We start from the raw sequence: 17,777 nt of genomic DNA, 5'->3' as shown, positions 1-17,777 counted from the left end.
ATTGGTGCACATATTTCTGTATGTTGGCACAGAATCCAAATATCAACAGGAATTATGGAAAGACAGGTGGCTTTTACTTTCTTCTTCATGATTTTCTGTGTCTGAATATTTTTTACAGTGATCATGTATTTCTTTCACAATGAGAAGAAAAAGACAGAAAGACCTAGTCCCATTTTAAAAACACACATACTTAAAGAAAACCTGCATATTCGTTAAACAGCAATTCCACTTCACAGAATTCATGTACAGAAATAACTAAGGATGTGCACAACAATTTAGCTGTAAGAATGCTCATCACATTTCATATCTCCTATCCAGTATTTTCATTTGAGAATTTAGCCTAAAAAATGATTTACGATATAGACAGATATTTATTTACAAATTTTTTTATCATAGTGTTTTGTAAAATATCAAACACTTCCAATAACTGGGGATAGTTAGATAAATTAGTGTATTGTGTATTCACTTGAGGAACTTAAACACTAACATGGATGTGGATTTTGAAAAAAATGTGATGACATAGGAGATGCTTATTAACACTGTCCACGAAAAACTGTAATACAAAACTCGCAATGCAGTATAAACCAAATTTTGTAAAACGTGCACAAAATAAATATATGACATGTATATGCAAATAAGAAAGGAAGAAGTACATGTAAATGTTTATACTGGTTATTCCAAACTGAAATTATAAGTTTTTAATTTTCTTTTTTGTACCTTTCTGTATTTTCCAAATTCTCTAAAACGAGTAATATGTGTTCTGTAACTTTTAGAAAGTCATTTTTTAATCACTGCAGTCACAGGTACTTATCCAAAGAGCAAATATCCACACCAAAACAAAATTCTTATTCTAGAAAGAAACACAGAAAGTGCCTCAGGACCTGCTTCTCAGCTCTTGTACTCACATAATTGAAGGATGGCCTGTTACTTAGAGCCTACTGGGTTCATTTAAATGCAGTTCTATTACACCTGCTCATCTAGTTTCCTTGCCCAAAGTAAATTAGAAATACTGATGGAGGCAGGCAGAGGAATGCAATTGTCAAGAGACATAAGGATTAATGTAAAAGTGGGGAGAAGAGAGAAAAATAATAATACTAGGCATATAATAACGTGTGTTTAGTGTCAGGGCATGGGAACCTGTAGACCTGAGGGCAACAGTAAATTAAAACAATCTATATCCATATCCAGAATGTGATTCAAGACATTAAATACTTTTACATGCAGCACTCTTCTATTAAAAACCTTCAAGTTATAAATTTCATGGAAAGGAACAAAGTTACAAAAGTCAGACCAAAGAGTTTTAAAATTCTTTCGATTGCACAACAAATATTTATTTTCATGGATTAATGTTATACTACCGTATATATTTACATACAAAGAGAAACATACACACAAAAATATAATTTTTAAAGGATCGAAGTTTGAAATCCTTGTTTTACACCCAAAATGGATCATCTTGTACATTGATTTGGTTCAGAATTCAGCAAATTAATGTCTATGGTTTTATTTTTTTATTCACATTTTAACTCAAAACTTCCCTTACTAAAAAGAAGGAGGTGAGGGAAAGCAGTAATAAAAAATGATTCTGGCCAGTAGTTTATCTGTCACCTCGTGATTCTTCTGGCAATCTTACAAGAGAGCAGAAGGACAGATCATATCGCTAGTCCAAAACTACTGGATGATTAAATTTGGCAACATTTTGATACATAAGGAACCATTCCTTTACCTGATAGACTCTCAATCTCTCAAGAACAATTAAAGCACAATAGGTCATCTTCCTCATACCTACCCTACTCTTTAGGGGCCTTTACTTGTGTCTGCTCATGTCTTCTATAGTCACAAATCTTTCTTGATATAAGTATCTCAGATTTTTTTTTTTTTTTTTTTTCTTTTTGCGGTATGCGGGCCTCTCACTGTTGTGGCCTCTCCCGTTGCGGAGCACAGGCTCCGGATGCGCAGGCCCAGCGGCCATGGCTCACGGGCCCAGCCGCTCCGCGGCATATGGGATCCTCCCAGACCGGGGCACGAACCTGTATCCCCTGCATCGGCAGGCGGACTCTCAACCACTGCGCCACCAGGGAGGCCCGTATCTCAGATTTGAGACAAAGGAAAGCAATTTTGTGATCATTATCATATATATATATATATATATATATATATATATATATACACACACACACACATATATATATATATATACACACATATATATATACATATATAGGTGTGCCTGTAGTGAGTTATGCTAATATATGAGTCCTATATTCCATAGTAAGAACATTTAAACTTAGAAGGGATTATGAGTGAAGCTTAGTGATCAATAAGAATTGCACCAATAACTTAACAGTAGTGTTTCCCAGCAATACAATGTATAGAGAAATTATGGGGAAAAGTCTTTTAGTTAAGAGATATTTACTTGGTTCTTTATTACTTGAATGGCTGAATAGTTAATGATTACCATTTACTAACATTTGTAATAAGTTTTACATTATATATATATATATTTACATTTATATATATATATTTATTATATATAATAGATGTATTATATATATATGTATGTATAATCCTAGTGTGAGAGATATTCTTTGACAAAGCAATTCTGTGATGAATTAAGTTTAGAAAATACCACATCCTTTTCTTGGAAATTAACAGTGTTATTAACATATCAAAGGCCCTGAGAAGGCTCATGATAAAGATACTTTGTCTAATCTAGGATTGCCTAGTGTAGAATTTCCCAAATGTATTTGACCATGAAACCCTTTCTTCTTTGTCACCTACTAATATCTCATGGAACCAGTGTTCCTGGGACTGTATTTAGGAAAGTTTTATCTCCAACTCCAAATAAGGAAATTGGCCATGGAGAAGTTGGGTGCCCTACCCAAGATTTCACGACCAGTAAGAGGCAGCACTGGGATAGGTTCCAGTCTTCTGACCCACATCCATGGTCTTTACCTGACAACTTGTCTCTCACTCACTTTACTATTAATAATAAAAGAGCTGAGTAAAGAAGAAACCTATAAGTCCTCATTTAAAATATGTTTCCCTCATTTGGTGATCTTATTTTATGACTTTTTAGCTGAAAGTTGTTCTGGTCTTGCCAATACGCCAGATTACTAATGAAAAAATGAGGAACTTGTAATGGAAAAATAAATGCTTTATGAAAACTGAGAAAAATATCAGGGAGTACTTTATTCTGAATATTATTAGGTTTTCTTTCCTTTAAATTTAAAAACATTGGGCTTCCCAGGTGGCGCAGTGGTTGAGAGTCCGCCTGCCGATGCAGGGGACGTGGGTTCGTGCCCCAGTCCGGGAGGATCCCACATGCTGCGGAGTGGCTGGGCCCGTGAGCCATGGCCACTGAGCCTGTGCGTCCGGAGCCTGTGCTCCGCAGCGGGAGAGGCCACAACAGTGAGAGGCCCGCGTACCACAAAAAATAAAAATAAAAAACATTGAAGTGTGAGCTTTTATTGGAATAATAAAATATACAAGATAAATTATAGTTGCAATTTATTCTCCAAAACCAATTCCTGAAACTATACACAATGGAAAGAACTATAAGAACAATCACTATGCAGATCAGTGGGCTTTTCTGTGTATTTCTTACCAAATAATGTTAACATCTTTGTATATATTTCTTGTTAAAAAAAAAAAGAAGAAAGAGAAGAAAAACAACTTTAAGTACTAACAAACTCTTATAGAGTTCCTGTGATATACCGGATACTTTATATACATTATCTCATTTAATTATCAGCATGACCCTGCAAGGTACATGATCATATTCCCATTTGAAAGGTAGGAAAATAGAGGCTCTGGGAGTCAGCCCAGAGGTTAAGAGGAACTTGGGCTCCAGAGCCAATGCACCTTGGTTTAAAACCCACCTCTCACTTCTTTTTTTTTTTTTTTTTTTTTTTTTTTTTTTTGCTGTACGCGGGCCTCTCACTGCTGTGGCCTCTCCCGTTGCGGAGCACAGGCTCCGGACACACAGGCTCCGCGGCCATGGCTCGCGGGCCCAGCCGCTCCGCGGCATGTGGGATCTTCCGGGACAGGGGCACGAACCCGTGTCCCCTGCATCGGCAGGCGGACTCTCAACCACTGCGCCACCAGGGAAGCCCCCCACCTCTCACTTCTAACTGTCTGACCTCAGCAAGTCACTGAGCTTCCCTGCTTCAGTGTCTTTATGTGTAAAATAAGGATAATAATACTCAAACAGAAGTCAACAGGATTAAATAAGCCTCCATAAATGTAGGTTCTTCTTGTTTTTAAGTAAATGTCTGAAGCTCACCGAGTGGAGACTTGTCCTCTCTCATGGCAATAACCAGCTCCCTCACCCTCTGAATTTGCTGTCCTGTAAATGCTTTAAATCTCAATTCAAAAACAGTAACATGAGTGGCACTTCAATCTACTTTCTCCAGATCATAGAACAAGCGCCCATATCTGGCATCCCATCCCAGAAGCACAGAGGCCTAGCTCTGACCCTCAGGCAGGATGCTGCTGGACACACCCTGAGACAACCTGCAACTAACAAGGTTCCCAAACCGCTGGCTACCGGGTCGCTTCAGACCCTCCACGTTCTGCAAAGACGTGTATCAACAGCGTGCACACCTGAAAACACGGGCAACCCAAACACAAAAACACCCAGCAAGAAAGGGTGGAGAAGCTGTCTTTAACAGGTTAATTTTTAATTTTCTCAAGTCTGTGGAAGTGATAAGGAAGAAACATTTTTTTTAAAAATGGAAAAGCTGACTGTGACCACGAAGAAAATTCACTTCAGCTGCACAAATATTTATTGAGAGTTTACTGGTTCAGACCCTGACAGACGCAAAGGAGTAGGATTGGAATTTTAAGTAGTTTATAATTGAGCTTCCTATTAAATATGGCAGGTTGAACACCTGGGTTCCCTCCCCCAAATCGCTCTAAAATGACTGAAAACTAATTTTTTAAAAAGAAGAAATAAAGTTTAAACCCACCCTCTCAGCCCACCCCCATCCTCTCTCTCAGCTAATGACCTCGCCTCATGTTCCAAGAAAAACTCCCCCAAACTCCCATCACCACATCCCCCCCCTTCACCTGCTGTAGCGTCCACACCATGTGCTCTTCCTTCCTGTGACTGAAGGCCGCCTTCCAGCTGTAAAGCTCCCCATGCTGTGAGCTAGTTCAGAGAACCAGTCCAAAGTTCTCCCCCCCATCCTACCCTATCATTTATCCTTTCTACAGGGTCATTCCCCGTCAGCATACAAACTAGCTGAATTCTCCTTGCTCTTTCAGCTCCCTCCCTATTTCTCCACATGAAAGGGCTGCAAAACCATTTTACAATGCTTCTGCATTTATCCCAACTCCTCTCCCTTTTGTAGGCTCACTCCACTCACGTTTTCATCCCACAATCTTAGCATGGTTACCAATGACATCCTTCTTGCTAAATCCAATAGTCAGTTCTGTCTTTCCTTACTTGGTACAATTTATCACTCCTCCAACTTGATACACTTTCTTCCCTTTGCTTCTCCAAACACCACTCTTTCCCGTCTGCCCCACATCCCTCACATTTAATCCTTTGTTCTCTCTTCCTGTTCCAGGGGAACTTGAGGCCACATATTGAAGATGGTGGCATCAAAGGATGAAAGGACCCTGAGTTCCTGAAGATGTGGAGAACATCTTCTCATCTCCTTTGAAGACCTATATTGGAAAGAAACCTTTATTGTGTTAAGCTAGCATGATGGAGAGGTTATTATATCAGTTAGCATTGCTTAGCCTTACTCATATATTCAATCACTGCAATAAGAAGGCAATGAAAAATCTGATTAATCAAGAAATAGACATTGAAGCAAAGTATTTAGACATATGGATGTAGATAGCAAAAGAAACAGGAAAAAGAGGTGAAAGTGGTACATCCAAGGAGTAGTCCTAGTAGGACTAGGGTGGGGTAGGGTAGGTGACTGCTGGTTTTTATTATAAGCCAAATACTATTGATAATACTTAAATTTAACTACAAATATGCATAATTTAAATAAAAATATAAATTACTGATTTAAAAGAGGTTTACAACTTTCGAGGAGAAGCAGACCTGAAAACACAGATAATTATAGAATACATACTGTAAATACCCAAACTGACGCACGATATATTATGAGTGAAACATAGGAAAAGCTCTTAAAATGGATCTAATGCACTTGAGTACAATAAAAGTTGTGTTCCATTTGGTTAGGCTGTTTTTCAGGTTTTGGATATGATGGCTTCTTGGAGGGTAGAAAACTTGGGAGTGTTTTCTTTCTTTTTTCTTGTCTTTCTCTTTTGGGAGAAATGTAAGAGGGAGATATTTTAAATAGTAAGTGGAAGAAGGCCAAGAATCAGGGCTCTGCTAGCACATACTATTCCTTTGTGCAAATTTTTTTAAAGCACCCCTTCCTTGAGACAATTTTGTCTGTTGGAAAATTGCCTTTACCCTCCTATGTTGTTAGAATTAGATGCTTTACTGACATCTGGTGGATAATCATCATAATAAATATTCAAGTTCAAATATTTATACCTGCAAAGTGAATTGCTCTCCTTAGATGTGAGATGTGGTGCATACGCAACCTGTACTCAGGCTTTGGGCATCATCATTACTAAAATATCTGTTGACAGCTCCAGGCCCTTGGACCCTGATCCTACCTTGCCAGCCCCTCTCTTTCCCCTTCTCCTTTCTCTCCTTCTCTTTCTCTCTGGCCCTCCTGTCTAAGAGTGCCTGTCCCCTCCAAAGAATCACCCCCTTCTTTTGCAGAGCAAAAGCCTTGGTTTCAGCAGACACCTAGACTTTTAGAGTTTCTCCTTCTATCCCAAGCTCTATCCAAAACTACAATGTAAATCCAGAGCCTACTGTTTATAAAATAAATTATTTTCCACCTCAATCTAGAGGCAGGTCATAATTCAGTCTATCTTTTAATTAAGTTCTGTGCACTGGGTGAATGGGATCCTAAGGCAGCTGCTGAAGACTCCTGCCCTGAGGCTCTCCATTTCCACCATTAGGACCATGAACACAGGCGCGGGCTTGGAGGTGAGTACTCGCCACACCCACTCAGGTTGTTTCCAAGCCCTCCACTCAGACAGGGGCCAGAAAATCAGTGCGTGCTTTCTTCACCACTTCTCTTAGGAATCTAGGCTGGTTTTGCTGATGGTTGCTCAGAGCCCCTCATTCAGCTCAGCTGATTAAAAGGGAAGCCTCACTTATTTTTCCTCTGTTTCTTCTGTTCCAGTTTACTTAAGAGATTGGCTGATACACATTTGAAGAAAAAAATAATAATACTTCACTCTTTCCAGGTCTGACTCCTCTCTTTCCCTTTGTGGGAAATTGAATGAACCTGCCTATGATTTGAGACTATAAAGTGACCCAAACCCCTATACCTACATGCATAGTTTGATTCCACCACTTCTCTGGATTACTTTCTAAAACCCATAATACCAGATTGGATTAAAAAATGTACCTTCGGGCTTCCCTGGTGGCGCAGTGGTTGAGAGTCTGCCTGCCGATGCAGGGGACACGGGTTCGTGCCCTGGTCCGGGAGGATCCCACATGCCGTGGAGCGGCTGCGTCCGTGAGCCATGGCCGCTGAGCCTGCGTGTCCGGAGCCTGTGCTCCGCAACGGGAGAGGCCACAACAGTGAGAGGCCTGCGTACCACAAAAAAAAAAAAAAAAAGATGTACCTTCAATGAGTCCCTTTCTTGCCATCCATCTGCCCTAACTACTGAAGGGAAATGGAGGAGTACAAGGAGGCAACCCAATCTCAATGACTAGCTTCTGAATCATTTTGATTCTTAAAACATGCTGACCTGTTGTAAAACAGAATAATTCTAGGAAACATAGTCCCCAAACCAGGTACAGTATAAATTCAAGTGTCTTTAGCCAATTTCATCATACTCTTCTGAGTTTGAGTCCTGGGAAACTTTTAAGAAATTGGGATAATTTAGTCCACAAAGAAAAAGAAAGAGAAAGAAGCCGGAGAAGGTTTGAATGCCTTGAGATATAAAAACAGCTGTTATAAGGGTCTTACCATTCATTTTTATTTATGTCCAATAAAATCAGCTTAACCTGCAATTATGTAGCTTTCAGTTATAGAAAGATCTTAAATGTGTGGATAAATAAGTTTTGGAAGGCCATCCTCACTCACATTGGAGAGCTTTTTTGCTTTATTGGCAGCTCACCGGAGGCAGGGGAATGAAGAGATGGCTTCCCGAGCTCCCTGGAGCCCTGAGTCCACCCTACTCATTCAACAGGCATCGATTGGGCATCTCTATTTGCCAGATACTTGTGAGATTAGGAGTACAGAGTGAATAAAGTCCTTGCCCTCAGGAGCCCATGACCTGCCAGTGGAATGCGGTTTGTACAATCCTGTGAGAACTCTGTTTGTCCACCAGGTAAGGGGAAGTCACTCCCTTAAGCTAAATTCCTGCTGATCTGAGCATCTCTCAGACTTACCTGCCAATATAAGTGCAGCTGTAATTTAACCTAAATCACTGAACACCAGGAATCTATGCCTTCCCTGAGAAGACCCCTTGGCTCTCTGTAAGCCAGCCAGCATGGGAGGAAAGAGGGTTTTTTAAGCATCCTAGAAGTACCTTTACATGTATTATACATTATGGGTGACTGAGGAGTAATGAAAGGAATTCCTACCCCAAATTGGAAATTTCAGTGCTGATCTGTCTCTTCTGCAGCTGTAGTCGAGGCTTTGCTTGCCTGTCCAGGATCACAAGTTTTGTAAAAAAAAAATCAAAGCGAGGGTAATATCAAGACTGCACACACTGAAATGTGAAAATGTGTCATATATTTCCCTTAGTCCTCTTAGTACTAGGTCACTAATAGCATGCTTAATTAACGACAGTTTTTCATAAATGTGTAACAGTCAAGGTTCCAGCAGGAAAGAGATGACATGCTCAAATTAGGATAATTCAAGAAATATTAAATCAAAGAACTATTTAAAATTTTGCAGGGAAACCCCAAGGAATAATGCAGTCCCCCGGAACTAGTGTCACTGTAACTAGACACTCAGGACTCAAGGGAAGAAAGGAACGCATGATTACCAAGCAGAAGGAGAAAATCCTGTAGAGGATGCCATCTTGAGAGGAGCTGCAATCTTCTGTCAAAGGGCACAGCCATCCAAGGCCAGCCCACAAGAGCAGAGATCCAGGAGAACAAATATCCCAACCTCACTCTCCTCCCTCCAACTCCATCAGCTGAATCCAAGAGGGAGCTGGAGGGCAAGGAAGCCCATTTGTTCTGTCAGGTTCATTACCATTAGTAAGAGAGCCGGGGAGAGTAGATGTGGATGGGCAAAGAAAGCATCCAGCCCAGAACCCGAGGTCTGAAAATGACAGTTCCTAGAGTCCCCCAAACAACTTTAAAATTATCGCAGTCAACCCAGGGTGATTAAGAAACAGATGTAGCAAATTCTCAGTCCAAATTTGACCAACCTCCCCACCCAACTTTCTGCCCCTCATGCACTTTTTTCCAGCCTTGTGTCATCAAGTGCCAACGGACATCCTTAATAAATCACCGGAATGTGTTAATGAATTCAGTGGGTGGAAACATTTCACAAGGCATACGTCTGTCAAACCATCATCTGGTACACTTTAAATATCTTACAATAACTATACTCCAATAAAGATGTTAGAAATAAATAAATAAATATCTTACAATTTTGTTTGTCAATTATGACTCAATAAAGCTGAAAAAATAATAAAGTAATTTTTTAAAAGAGAGAAAAATAATGTCACCTGAAAAAATAAAGATACTGGTAACAATTTAGTAAATGTATTTAAGATAAAGGGTCAGAAGCATGATTAATAAATGGAGGAGCACCCATAAAAATTCAAACCCTTTCACAATTTTTAAAAATAATTCTTGCTTTTCTTCTCATTGTTCTATATATTCTATATTGTTCTATCTATATCTATAGATAGATACAGATTCTATAAAAATAGAATGAGACTTGCCACTCAAAATACCAAACTGAATACAAATATTTACCTTTTCTCTCTGTAAAACCCCCACTGAAATAATAAAATAAATATAAATAATTAAAATAAATCCATAGCACTTCCTGTAAACCAGAGAGCAGTGCCACCAGAAGATCAGATAGTGATAAATTTAGAGATAAAGCAGAAGGGAAGCAATTGATGGCAAACTTAATAGGCCTGAGGAACTCATAAACCCAAAATTAACAGGGAAGGATGTCCAAAAGTAGTGAGGTTCACCATTCAGAACTTCTGAATAATCCCGTCAGCAACAAAGGCCTGGAGAAGGAGGCTTTAGGGGGCTAAAATCTGACCATTGGCTCTAGCTTTCTGAAAGTGCACTTCTGATGAGGCTGCGACCCTGGGTGGTTGCTGGGAGCCACCAAAGCTGATTTTTATAAGGGACAGATGATGCCCTTGTAACCCAGAACACAAGCTACTAGCATGCCTGCCTTGTACCTAGCAAGAGAAGAAGCTCACTGTTCAGGCTGAGGCGCTGGAACCCACACTGGACACTGTCAAAAACAAAATACAGCGAGTAAATTTGCATCTCTAACTGGCTTTATTCAACAATTCCTGAATTGGGCAGCATCCAATCTAGCAACTTGAAGGACGCTCAGCTCCTGGGAGTGGTACAAAATGGAAGGCTTTTATAGAAAGAAAGGTGGGGCAAGGAAGCCATTAGCAAAAGAAACAAAAAAAGGTTATTTTGGGCTAGGACACCTTCTTTTTGGAGGGTAGGGAACAGCATGGGGTTTATCGTGCAGATTGCCTCTTCTTCCTCTGGAGGTGGGGTCGGGGGGTGGAGAGGACCTATCTGGCCAATGACCTCATTGGTGCTGAACAGAAAACTGGTTGATTAAGATTTCATTTCTGGGGAAGGTCGTAACTGCAATTAAGTTTGGTATTAAATCTAGGTTTTGCATCATGAACTTTAGCACAAGTGACACCATCCTGGGCCTGTGGTTTTTCTCTTTAACAGCACTTCGGAGTGGGACATGGGCTCCAGGCCCACAAACCAGCTGATGCCTTTCCTAATGATTTCAATCAATACTAAATTTAATAAATTTTGCTTTTAAAAACATATGTGTAGTATAATTCCACCCTTCAGAAATTATTTCTGTACGTATGTGTGTGCACACACACCTAGATGCATAGACAGGTATCTATTTTAATGTTCAGAAAATATTAACACAGGTGTTTGGGAGATAATTGGATTTAGTGTGGTTTGTAGCCTTCTTTTTGTACTTTTTAAAACACACACCTGTAAAGATTGAATGGACCACAAAAGGTGACGTATCCTCCTTACTGTGTCAGAGCAGAACTGGGACACAAGCACAACTTCTTAATTCCTCTACTTGTGGGCCTGTGAATCCTCGGTCACACCAGCTGCAGCAACCAGCCTTAACAACCAGCAGCAGACCCCCAGGCTCCCAGAGGAACGTTCAGTGTCTGACTCACCAGCAAATGTAATTCTTAGAAAATTAGGGGACAAGGGATGTGATGGGGGGTTCTAAGAAAATCAGGAAAAGACTGAAATTCCTGCCAACCTAATGGGTTAGATCTGAAACTCTTTATAAGCGGACATCAAGACAAGAGGGGCCTAATCTATTCTTCCACGCTGTTCTCATCCGTTATCGCTCTCAGGTGTTACCCTTCTTTTCAACTCTGTTCCCTCATTAGAAGGAAGAAAAGAAGGAAGGATTGCCATTTATTTTTATATTTTTGTATCTGTATATATATTGCTATATATCTTTATATATTTATGTATCTCTGATTTGCTAACTCAGTCTTTTAATCAACTGCTTTATAACACATATTCCAGTAGCAATTATTCCATTTATCTGACAATTGCTTTCTTCTCCCTCTATCCCACATTGGAATATAATCTCTAGGAGGGCAAAAAGAATACCTATTTTGTTTATCACAATATTTCCACTGCCCAGCACAGTCCAATGTCTATGTAATTAATAAAAACATGTCCTTAGAGAACAGACTTGTGGTTGCCAAGGGGGAGGGGGGTGGGGGAGGGATGGATTAGGAGTTTGGGATTAGCAGACACAAACTATTATATGTAGGATGGATAAACAACAAGGTCCTACAGTATAGCACAGGGAACTATATTCAATATCCTGTGATAAACCATAATGGAAAAGAATGTTTAAAAAAGAATGTATATATATATATATATATATGTGTGTGTATAACTGAAAGAGTTTGCTGTACAGCAGAAATTAACACAACATTGTAAATCAACTATACTTGAATAAAATAAATTTTAAAATAAAATAAAATAAATAAATGTCCTGAGTGTCTACCATGTGGCATTTCATACACTGGGCGCTGTATCTACATCATCTCATTTTAGGGATTTCCCGCAGTTGGACTAGATATTCTGAAATAGCTGCCCATCACAAAACACTCAAATGGTGGATGAATTCATCAAACACAATTTAAACCACATCGTGATACTCACAAGAAAAGAAAAGACATCTCCACCTCACGTCACCCCACCAAAAACCCCAAACCTGAAAACTTAAAATAGAACAAATTCAGTAGCTGGGGCTACACTGGAGTGAGAGCCAATGCTCATGTCAGGGACCCAGAGCCCCAGGAATTCACAACCATGGGCATGGGAATAAGATACTGGGCCTTGAGTCCACTGAAAATGAGACTCTTGCAGACAGCCAGGACCCCTGAAGTGGCTACAAACTCAGTGAAAGGGTGGGCAGGGGGAAATCAGCCAGAATCAAAGGGAACCCACAAGGAAACTTACCTGTCTCTACCAGCTCCCAGTAGAAAAATCAATAATCCTGTAGTCTCCCTGGAGAGTCTGTAAACATAGGCCTGTTCACACAAGAAGCTGAGAAGAGGACTTCCCTGGTGGCGCAGTGGTTGAGAGTCCGCCTGCCGATGCAGGGGACACGGGTTCGTGCCCCGGTCCGGGAAGATCCCACATGCCACGGAGCGGCTGGGCCCATACGCCATGGCCACTGAGCCTGCGTGTCTGGAGCCTGTGCTCCACAAAGGGAGAGGCCACAACAGTGAGAGGCCTGCGTACCGCAAAAAAAAAAAAAAAAAAAAAAAAAAAAAAGAAGAAGAAGAAACCACCCTGGCTGGGAGGGGCTTTGCAATGTGTCCCCTTGGCTGGGGTGAACCACACATCCCCAAATTCCCTTCATCCCAGGTTTCCTGTCAGAGTGGGAGACAAAAGAGACCTTGTGGGAGATTTGGAGGCTGGAGGAGAAGCAGCAGCCATGTCGAAGCTCACACACTTCCTGGTTTACCTGCTGGTGCACCTCCTTCCTCTGGACTCTCTTCAGCTTCTCTGACTCCTGGGCCAGGTGTGTGTGTTGAGCTTCATGATGAAGAGCCCACGCCACCAAGATCCAAGGTGATGAGAACAGACATGGTTTTCAGTCTGTCCTCCGAGGCTCCTGTTTTTGCAGTGGTCTGGCTTGTCCTTGCTCTTCCCCATGCTACAACCGTCCTCTCTTCTTCAGCACCTGTGGGACTTGGCTCCAGCATCAGATGCCAAGACTGCAATCCCACAGAACCTGCTTAAATGGCAACCACGAGTGCATAGTCAAGTACTGCAAAAATCATACATGTGTACTTATCCTGGTGGTCCAACTGCTCTAACTGAACCCTGACTGACACAGCATTTGGTACCTGAGTCTGGTTCTAGAACCTACCTTAAGGATAGGTTCCCTGAATTGCTTCTGGGTTTTCTTTTCTTATTATTTTTTAAAACTTGAGATATAATTGACATATAACATTGTATTAGCTTTAGGTACACAACATAGTGGTTTGATACATGTGTACATTGTGAGATGACTACCACAGTAAGTCTAGTTAACCTCCATCGCTGCAGTTACAAATTTTTTTATAAGAACCTTAAAACTACTCTCTTAGCAATTTTCAAATATATAGTACAGTATTATTAACTATAGTCACCATGGTGTACACTACATCCCCAGGGTCTACTCATCTTATAAGTGGAAGTTTATACTTTTTGATCACCTTCCCATTTTGCCCATCCCTCCCCCCCATACCTCTGGCAACTACCAGTATGTTACCTGTATCTATGAGCTTAGTTTGTTGGGTGCTTTTTGGTTTGTTTTATATTCTATACATAAGAGCATATGGTATTTGTCTTTCTCTGTCTGACTTATTTCACTTAGTATAATGCATGCCATCAAAGTCCATCCATGTTGTCACAATGGTAGGATTCTTTTCTTCTTTAATGGTGAATAATATTCCATTGTGTGTATATATATCACATTTTCTTTATCCATTCATTTGTTGATGGATGCTTAGGTGTTTCTGTGTCTTGGCTATTGTAAACAATGCTGCAATGAACATAACTGCAGTTATGATAGTGATATCATTTCCTTCAGATAAATATTCAGTAGTGGAATTGTTGGATCATATGGTAGTTCTATTTTTAGTTTCTTAAGGAACCTCCATACTGTTCTCCATAGTGGCTACACCAATTTACATTCCTACCAATAATGCACAAGCATTCCCTTTTCTCCTGTCCTCCCCAACACTTTCATTTCTTGTCTTTTGGTAATAACTGTTCTAACAGGTGTGAGGTGATAGCTCACTGTGGTTTTGATTTGCATTTCCCTGATGATTAGTGATGTTCAGCACATTTTCATGTGCCTGTTGGCCGTTTGTATGTCTTCTTTGGAAAAATGTCTATTCAGATCCTCTGCCCATTTTTAATTGGATTTTTTTTCTGAGTTTGTATGAGTTCTTTATATATTTTAGATATTAACCCCTTGTCAGATATATGATATGCCAATATTTCCTCCCATTCCATAGGTTGCCTTTTCATTTTGTTGACTCCCTTTGCTATACAGAAGCTTTTAGTTTGATATAGTCTCACTTATTTTTGTTTTTTCTTTGTTTGTTTCATTTTTTCCTTTGTTGCTTTTGCTTTGGGTGTCAAATTCAAAAAAATCATTGTTAAGACTGATATCAAGGGTTCTGGGTTTTCTGATGTTTGGTTCTCTGGTCTAATTAGATTTAAAGGCATTAATGACTCTGTTTCCAGTAGTAAAGAAGGGACTGGGGCCCTCCCTGGTGGCGCAAGTGGTTGAGAGTCCGCCTGCCGATGCAGGGGATACGGGTTCGTGCCCCGGTCTGGGAGGATCCCATATGCCGCGGAGCGGCTGGGCCCGTGAGCCATGGCCGCTGAGCCTGCGCGTCCGGAGCCTGCGCGTCCGGAGCCTGTGCTCCGCAACGGGGGAGGCCACAACAGTGAGAGGCCCGCATACCGCAAAAAAAAAAAAAAAAAAAAAAAAAAAAAAGAAGGGACTGGTCTTTAGTGAAGCAATAAAACAAAACAAAGTATTGTTTACAACACATACTCTTTCTTAGCCCTGTTCTCTGTCAACTGAAACTTCTGGTTCTTGAAATGTTTGCTCCAGACCTAAGATTAGAAGTTATATAATTCTTCCAATCGTGTGCCTGAAGGCTACAGTTAATGTATGATTTTCATGTTTTCTTTCATTTCTTAAACCTTAATTTAGCTTTTATCTTGATAAATATATACATAATTTTCTAAGCTTTTTCCTTCCCTGGTTGACCCATGCTCTTTTTTTTTTTTTTTTTTTTTTTTTTTTTTTTTTTACAGTACGCGGGCCTCCCACCGCCGTGGCCTCTCCCGCTGAGGAGCACAGGCTCCGGACGCGCAGGCTCAGCGGCCATGGCTCACGGGCCCAGCCGCTCCGCGGCATGTGGGATCTTCCCGGACCGGGGCACGAACCCGTGTCCCCTGCATCGGCAGACGGATTCTCAACCACTGCGCCACCAGGGAAGCCCCCCATGCTCTTGATTAACCCCATCATGCCATGTCATTTGGTATCTGCCTACCCAGAGCCCTTTCTAAGGAAAATCACTCTACCAACAGCCCCTGCCACCTAACCTTAAAGCACTTGGCCCCTTTACACCCTCATCTTTGCAGATTGGGCTAGGAAGGGCAGGACCCTCGGGATCAGGGTGACACTGCAGAGGGACCAGGCTGAGTCTCTCTAATCTAATCTAATTCATCTCCTGGTGTCTCCTGGGACAGAGCTGTTGGGACAGCTTTTCCCCAGGGTCCCATGTTTGGGGTGGTCCCTGATAGCTCTCCTTCTTCTACACCTTCTTACCCCCACTCTATCTTGGAACATGAACCACTTTGAAAGTTGAAAGTGAAGTTGCTGCTGTGAGAAAATGAGTGTAGTGCAACATTCAGCTATGGACCTCACCAGTCGGCCATCAACTCACCTTATCCTTCTTCCTCAAACAGAAACACCTTTCTTTTCAAGTTGCTTTTGTTACAGAATTAAGGAAATGGCTGCTAGGACTTGGTGAGAAAATCCACCAAATGTCCCAAGTGTTGCTAATGCTCAGAAAGACGGGCTTTGTGTATGTTCTTGTGAACAAAGTTTCCTCCCATTGGTGGAAGAAATGCCAGCTACACCAAGCATGGAGAGTTCCAAATTTATAGTTTCAACAGAGACAAAAAAGAAGAAAAAATTACCAGCAGAGACATGTCCTCTGGGAAAGATTTGGTAAATACTGAAGATTCAAGTCTCATCCCCCAGTCCCATCCCTGTGGGGCCTTGTCAGCAAATTCATTGCCCTCCCAACCATCAAAGGAACACTTTCTCACAGAAGAGCCCTTAAGAACCTCAAATGCAAAGAGAAAAGCATCTCAACAACAATGGTTTCAGGGGAACTTTTCAGAAGGAAAATCTGCTCAACTAAAGATGAGGGATGGAGCTCTTCAGGAAATCTGTGACTCTGGAAGAATACTGGGACAAGGGAACTTTGAAGTGGTCCCTGAGGTTGCAAGGGACCACTAAATGGGCAAAAGATGGCAGGCTGGAAGCTCCACTATCAAGTTACTTGGACGAAAGTCGAGCTTCCTAAAAAGTGTGAAACAAGAACACATCATATGTCAGGAGCAAGTGTTTGAGATGCCTAAGTGAATGTACCTTGTGACGGAGCTTTGTGGGGAGGGAGAACTTGAAGAAATTCTGAGAACGAGTCCAGCTTGATCATCCAAAGCCTTGCTCACGTCAGCTAGAGCATATCTTCACAACAGGATACCCAGAGATCTGAAGCTGTAAAGCACGATGGTTTAAAGCAGCTTTATTGATGCTACCAACTTCAACATAAAGGCAATTGTGGCTTAGCTGTGCAGAAGCCATGCTGTGAGGCACACGTGGGACCCCTGCAGCTATCAATGCCCATGGCCAAAGCCAGCAGTGTGACACTGGGTCACAGATGCGTAGGGACATGTTATTATGTGGGAACCACACTTTTTAGCAAGCTCAGAAGAGAAATTTTTGAATTAATAAAAAAAAGAGAGAACTATGTTTTGAAATCCACTTGGGGATTCGATAAGTGACTGTGCCAAAAGCATTTTGAAACAAGCTACAAAAGTGGATCTTGCAACTAGAATCCTGCTTGAGGAACTGTTAGATGACCAGTGGTTAGCAGGAAACACGGTTTCTCGGGCAAGATCAACCAATGTGCTGGAAATTCTTTAAGAGTGGAAACACAACTCAAGAACTGATGAAGAAAACACAGCAGATGGAAAGAAGAGCAATTGCTCCATTCGAGGACAATAGAGAAGTTACCAACCCAGGGGAAGTGGATCTGGTGTCATAACACTTTGATGGAAGAGGAAAACCAGCACTCTGCTTGTGAAAATGTAGCTCCTGTGACCAGAAAGAAGGGAAAATGGCCTATTTGGACATGTTCTCTTCAGCCTCCACATCTTGCAAACTCTT

The 17,777-nt window shown here is 41.1% G+C and overlaps 1 pseudogene; it reads left to right on the top strand.

Annotated features, from left to right (window-relative positions):
• LOC132491623 (serine/threonine-protein kinase 33-like) overlaps positions 1-17,039 on the top strand; it is a 48,278-nt pseudogene extending 31,239 nt beyond the window's left edge.
• The last annotated feature ends 738 nt before the right edge of the window (positions 17,040-17,777 follow it).

Source organism: Mesoplodon densirostris, chromosome 6 (genome assembly GCF_025265405.1).
Source record: "Mesoplodon densirostris isolate mMesDen1 chromosome 6, mMesDen1 primary haplotype, whole genome shotgun sequence".
Taxonomy (NCBI): Eukaryota; Metazoa; Chordata; class Mammalia; order Artiodactyla; family Ziphiidae; genus Mesoplodon; species Mesoplodon densirostris.
Note: the sequence above shows the minus strand (reverse complement) of the source record. Positions and strands in the feature narration are given on the sequence as shown.